This window comes from Motacilla alba, chromosome 15, assembly GCF_015832195.1.
Source record: "Motacilla alba alba isolate MOTALB_02 chromosome 15, Motacilla_alba_V1.0_pri, whole genome shotgun sequence".
Lineage (NCBI taxonomy): Eukaryota > Metazoa > Chordata > Aves > Passeriformes > Motacillidae > Motacilla > Motacilla alba.
The window spans coordinates 12,168,359-12,174,358 of NC_052030.1; positions in this window are offsets into that span (position 1 = coordinate 12,168,359).

Below are 6,000 nucleotides of genomic sequence, written 5' to 3' on the forward strand. Positions count from 1 at the left end.
GAGACTATCTCCGGGCAAGCAAGAGATTAGGAAGATAAATGACATCGATAAAGGACATTTCAGCCCAAAGCAATTTGAAATCAATGCAAATGGGAGAGTTTTTGCAGGTGTTGGGGCTGCCCACAGGCAGGGCTTGGCCGTCAGGGCTTCAGGTTCCCTCCTGGCAGCACAGCCAGTGAGCCAAAATGGCTCTTACTCTGGAATATTTATTGGTTGAATAATTTTAATTTCCTGTTAATTGGGAAAACAGCGTTGAAATTCATTGCGTCTTGAACCAGTGACTGTTTCAAATAAAGGAGAACAAGTGCACCTGCAGTGAACCAAGGCTTGTGAGCAGAGTGCATCTTCTAGGTGTGGAAATGCTTATTTGTCCCAGCAGTTAAACCACCACCAACACAAAAAATCAATGTATGGCACATGCTGTCCCTCCCATCTGTGCCTGTAAAGCTCCCCACAGGGACACCCACCCAACAGCTTCCACTCTCCTCTTTTTTCAGCCAAACTTCAGGGTTTTTTTGGGACGTGACACATGAAAGAGTAGTGCCAATGAAGGGGGTTAGCAACAGGAAAAGCCAATTCCAGATCCCGTGAGCACGATGAATTGCTCTTAAAAAAATTTTAAAAAATCTAATCAAGAACTTTTCCTTTCTTCCCCTTTTTTCTGTTTTTTTTTTCTTTTTTTTCACCAAGGACAATATGTGATGTGTATAGTCTCAAAAGGAGATTTACTAGAGACTGCTGTGACTAAGGCAAGATGTAATTAGAAGAGGGGAGGAACATTTATCATTTGCCAGAGTGAATTAGGTATTTCGACTTCTCAAAAGAATTGAACACAGAGGGTGAATTTTTTTCCAATTTCTCTCACATCTCCAATATTATTAAGTTCAGCTAGAAAACACTTGAGACAAATTGACTCATCTGAGCCCATCTCTTCATAATTGCTACACATTTTAAATTGGCTTAGTTAAATGAACACTTCGCATGGTGGTTGACAGGCTCCCTTGTCTGGGTGCAATATTAAAAAATATCAAAATCAACACCAGAGCTCGAGCAGAGCTTGGGGATATTGCTTTTCTGAGCACTGGATATTGCTTCAGCTGGACTGTGGCAAATACCTACAACTCTCAAGGTGTTTTTAGACATAGATTAAGAGATGCTATTCCTTTCCCATTATTTGTGAAGCATTTTTTCCCCTTTTCTTCCTACTTAGCAAGAAATTTATTAAGCTCATGCTCTAAACTGGGCCACCAGCCATGGGTTGTGTACAGAAACCATCCCAGTGATGGTTATTCACTTTCCAAGCCTCCACAGGGTGCAGTGCCCTCACATACTGCACATTTCCAGTCGTCTGCATGGAATATATTCCACTCCCAGCAGTCAGGAACATCAAGGTGCCTGATCCTACCCAGTCTTTTACGACTTAGGAGCTCTGGGGCAGACCTGGAGGTGCTCAGCATCTCCCCAGATCCCAGCAAATCCTCTTCCAGCTCATTTCCTCAGTGCTCTTGTGCACGTGAGGCGTTCCACGGGTCTCCTCTAAAGGCTACCCGGAGAGTCAGACAGAAGGGAAGAATTTGGGTCTGGGCTTTGCCAACGTGATCTCAGACTGCATTTGTGAGACTCAAGAGCTTTGTGAAAGCCCAAAGCCGGGCCAAATAATTGCTGATACAGAAACATTTGAGCGGCTCAGGCACGCATTAGATAAGGGATCTTGTTTCTGCTCCCCCTCGCCTTGGCCTGCGTGCTTCCTTTCCACATTGTTTTATCATGAACAGAAAATAACAGCAGAGACAGAAAGGCAGAGCCTGCCAGCAGCGTGATTTGTGCTGGCTTTGGAGCTGGAACACTTGATAAAGCACCCAAAGCCTCGGGTGACTGCACAGGGGCTGCAGCAGAGCTGGGCACCAGTCTGGCCTCTCGCTGCCCGTGGAGCTGGCAGGGGGGGAAGGATTGGGGCAGAAAGCCCAGGGATGAGCTGTGACCAGAAATGGTGACATTTCTGGGGGTTTTGCAACCTCCAGCCCAGCCCCTGAGGCAGCACAGCTGTCCCTGCCCTTGGGAGCTGCCTGCTCCAGAAAAAGGAGGAGCAGGTGAAGAGCCCCACGCACCCCGGCCACGAGGCTGCAGCCCGATGTTGGTAACGATCACCACTCAACATCTTGCCATAAAACGCCCCAAAGATGGATTTGGAGACCACGCAGGGATGCGTCCACAGCAGGATGGAGGCTTTGCAACTTCTCAGCCCAGTGTGCTGCAGAGGTACACAGATAACCACACTGGCAGAATTTTTTCACAGGTCTGGGATGGAAATAAATGGGTTCCCAGAGCCCAGTGTGTATTTATTTGTTCATTGCTACCCCGGCAGTGAGATTTCTCCCTTATTTAAACAGCGTCTCCAAGGCTTTAGCCTTACTCATCTAATAAAGCAGCGTGTCAACACCAGTTCTGCATCACAAAATGAAGGGCACTCAGCCATTCCCCCACGGGACAATTAAATAAAGAGAGAGGAAAACAAAGGATCGTCTCTGCCTGAGCAGAGACCTCTCACTGCACACAGCATCACGGGGGAGAGGGATTCACCCTGTCTGGGGGGGCACTGGAGTGCTCCCTGAGGGATCACCCTGTCTGGGGGGGCACTGGAGTATTCCCTGAGGGATTCACCCTGTCTGGGGGGCACTGGAGTGCTCCCCGAGGGATTCACCCTGTCTGGGGGGCACTGGAGTATTCCCTGAGGGATTCACCCTGTCTGGGGGGCACTGGAGTGCTCCCTAAGGGATTCACCCTGTCTGGGGGGGCACTGGAGTGCTCCCTAAGGGATTCACCCTGTCTGGGGGGGCACTGGAGTGCTCCCTAAGGGATTCACCCTGTCTGGGGGGGCACTGGAGTGCTCCCTGAGGGATTCACCCTGTCTGGGGGGGCACTGGAGTGCTCCCTGAGGGATTCACCCTGTCTGGGGGGGCACTGGAGTGCTCCCCAAGGGATTCACCCTGTCTGGGGGGGCACTGGAGTGCTCCCTGAGGGATTCACCCTGTCTGGGGGGGCACTGGAGTGCTCCCCAAGGGATTCACCTTGTCTGGTGGGAGTGCTCCCTGAGGGATTCACCCTGTCTGGGGGGGCACTGGAGTGCTCCCCTTATGGATTCACCCTGTCTGGGGGGGCACTGGAGTGCTCCCTAAGGGATTCACCCTGTCTGGGGGGGGCACTGGAGTGCTCCCTGAAGGATTCACCCTGTCTGGGGGGGCACTGGAGTGCTCCCTGAGGGATTCACCCTGTCTGGGGGGGCACTGGAGTGCTCCCCGAGGGATTCACCCTGTCTGGGGGGGCACTGGAGTGCTGCCCTGCCCAGCGCCAGGAGAGCAGGGCTGGACAGAGGAATGAGGGGCTCTAAACCACAGAAGAAAGCTCAGGGATAATGCCCCAGGTGGGATGGACAGGGGGCTCTGGCAGCAGCGCTGCGCCGCCCTCACAGGGATGGGAATCAGCAGCAAATGGCTGAAATGGGAATTTGGAGCAAGAAGCCAAGCAAAACACTCAATTTAGTGCTGGGCTCAGCCTAACACAGCCTGCCCACAGCCCCATCACCTTTCCCCTTCCCTCCCCATCAAACATCTGCAGACTGCAGCAGCGATGGCATCCCTGGGTTTAATATCAAACTTTTAAAATTCTGTTTTTTTAATGAAAAGACTTGAGGGCATTTTTAGCACATCTCCACTGAGTTGCTTGCCCAAAAAAAAAAAAAACCACACTTGGAGAAAAGAGCTGTCCTAAAACATCATTGCTGTCAGGAGATATGGTGCTCTTATCCCCTTTGCAGAAGGGAAGCAGGGAATGTCTCCTTTAAAGCGCCTCAAAATGAATTTAATTTAGAATGGATTTCACATTCGCATTTGATGAATTAAAACCAGTGTGGTTTAACAACTATGTAATGGGGTATATATATGATCTGTTAAACAGGTGTTTGAGGTTTAGCAATTATCTAATAAGAGACTTATACATATTACAGTAGATAAACTTCAATAAATATGTTCTTAATCAACCGGAGAGCACTCAACATACAATTACCGTCCCTGCCACATCTTGTTGAAACGAGCAGCTGATTCAGTGCACGGTGGGATTTTTATGTGCTGCTTAAAAAACCCTCCCCTGTCTCCCGTTCGTGCTGCTGGGGTGGGGTCTCCATGCTTTCCCCCCGGGAAGGAAATCTCGGCAGTGATTTTTCCATGGAAATCCACGATGGGGATCTGTGGGACGAGCACGAGCTCCTGCCCACCGAGAGAAATGCAAAGGGGTGCAGGATGGAGAGCTCCATCCTGCTGAGGGATTTGCATTAGGAGGTGTCCAAAGTGGAGCAAGAAGCATAATGAATGCCACAGCCCCTCGGGATTTTCCCGCTGGGAGCTGTGCCACCGATCTGTGCCGTGTCCCTGCCCCTGGGTCACTCCGGGGAGGGATGCACAAGCCCAGTCCCATCGTGGGGTAACGCTGCCATGTTTTGGCTAATTTGCCGCGTTTCTAGCTCGGGTGTTAAATCTAATTAGCACATTAGTGCTGGCTTTGCCAGCTGTAAAACAACAGGGAAATCCCTACTAACACCAGAGACAAATGCGGGAGCTGCCTCGGCAGCTTCCCCCATCCTTTAAATTCGGGTTTCACCCCAAACCCGAGGACAATGACAGCACACCATCCCTTCCAGGGCCGGGGAAAATAAACACGGGCTGCTGGGTGGAGCAGGAAAGTACCCCAAAAGTACCACTGCGCTCAGAGTTTGCTTTTTCAATGCACAGACTTCCAAGAGAGGAGCTCGCAGTGGGTTTGAATCAGCGCTGGGACAGAGCAAAATCCAACCCCAGCATCGCTGAGCTGCTGAAATGGCATCCTCCTCTCCCTGGTCCCTCACCAGCCCCTCCCCACTGGGTTACACCCGGGTGGGCATCCCCTGTGTGGGACTGACCCCGTCCCCTCCGTGCAGAGGGGGGTGTCTGCTGAAATGGGGGTCTGGGCTCTGCACATCCTGCGGGACCCCCTCTCCCTCCACATCCCAGGGCTCTGGGGACACGATGCTGCCAGCACCAGGCACAGCAAGGCGGGGGACACAGCCACCCCCCTGCCCAGGGAATTTTCCTCTCTTTCCCCTGGGCTGCACAAGAGGAGCACATTTCCAATCCCAGCATCAGTGCTGTCTGAGAGCCGGCCTTGCTCCGGCTGGGAAATCTGAGTCCCAGTGATTCCACAGCAGCAATCACAGACACCAGGCCATGAGCAGCTCCTCGGGCACTGCCTGCCCCAGCTTCATGATTTCTGCCAAAAAAACCAGAGGCTGTGGAGCCCTCCCTCGCTGTGCACAGCCCAGCACAGCTTCATCTTCTCCTGGTGGTACATTTTTTTCCATCGTTACCAGCGCAGTTTTATCGATGGCTGTATTGCTGGCTATTTAATTATTCCTTTTTAATCCCTTCAAGCAGATGAGACACAAAAGCAAAGGCCATTAGTGACTCTGGCATGAGCCTGGCGGGCAGAGCGCATCCCAGCCTGGATTGTGCCGCCCACCCACCATCCCCGGGCTGGACAAGCGTGTGGGAAGAGGCATGCCAGAGGGAACAGCGCTTTAAATAGACGACAAAGTGGGAAAAACAAGGAGGAAGGTGCCAAGGATGCCCCAGGGCTTGTTTCCACCCTCCCCAGCCCGCACTCGCAGGCACACGGCGCAAGAAGCAAAGGCTGAGCATCCTCGGGGGGGGTTTTCTGCTCAGCCCATATTCACAGCACCCAAACCCTGCTATTGTGAGGCTGTCACCCCCAGCACCCTGCAGGGGTGCCTGCCGTGTTCCTGCTAAGTTTCAGCTGACAAGCTCAGGTGGAAGGAAAGCAAAAGACATTTGCTTCTTTTTTTAGACCTGAACGGAGAAGTTGTACAATTTCAGCGTATAAATAATTGAAGGGCTAATGTGATCTCAAACTGAGCACTTATGAAATGGAAACGTCCCTGTTGACAGATGAATT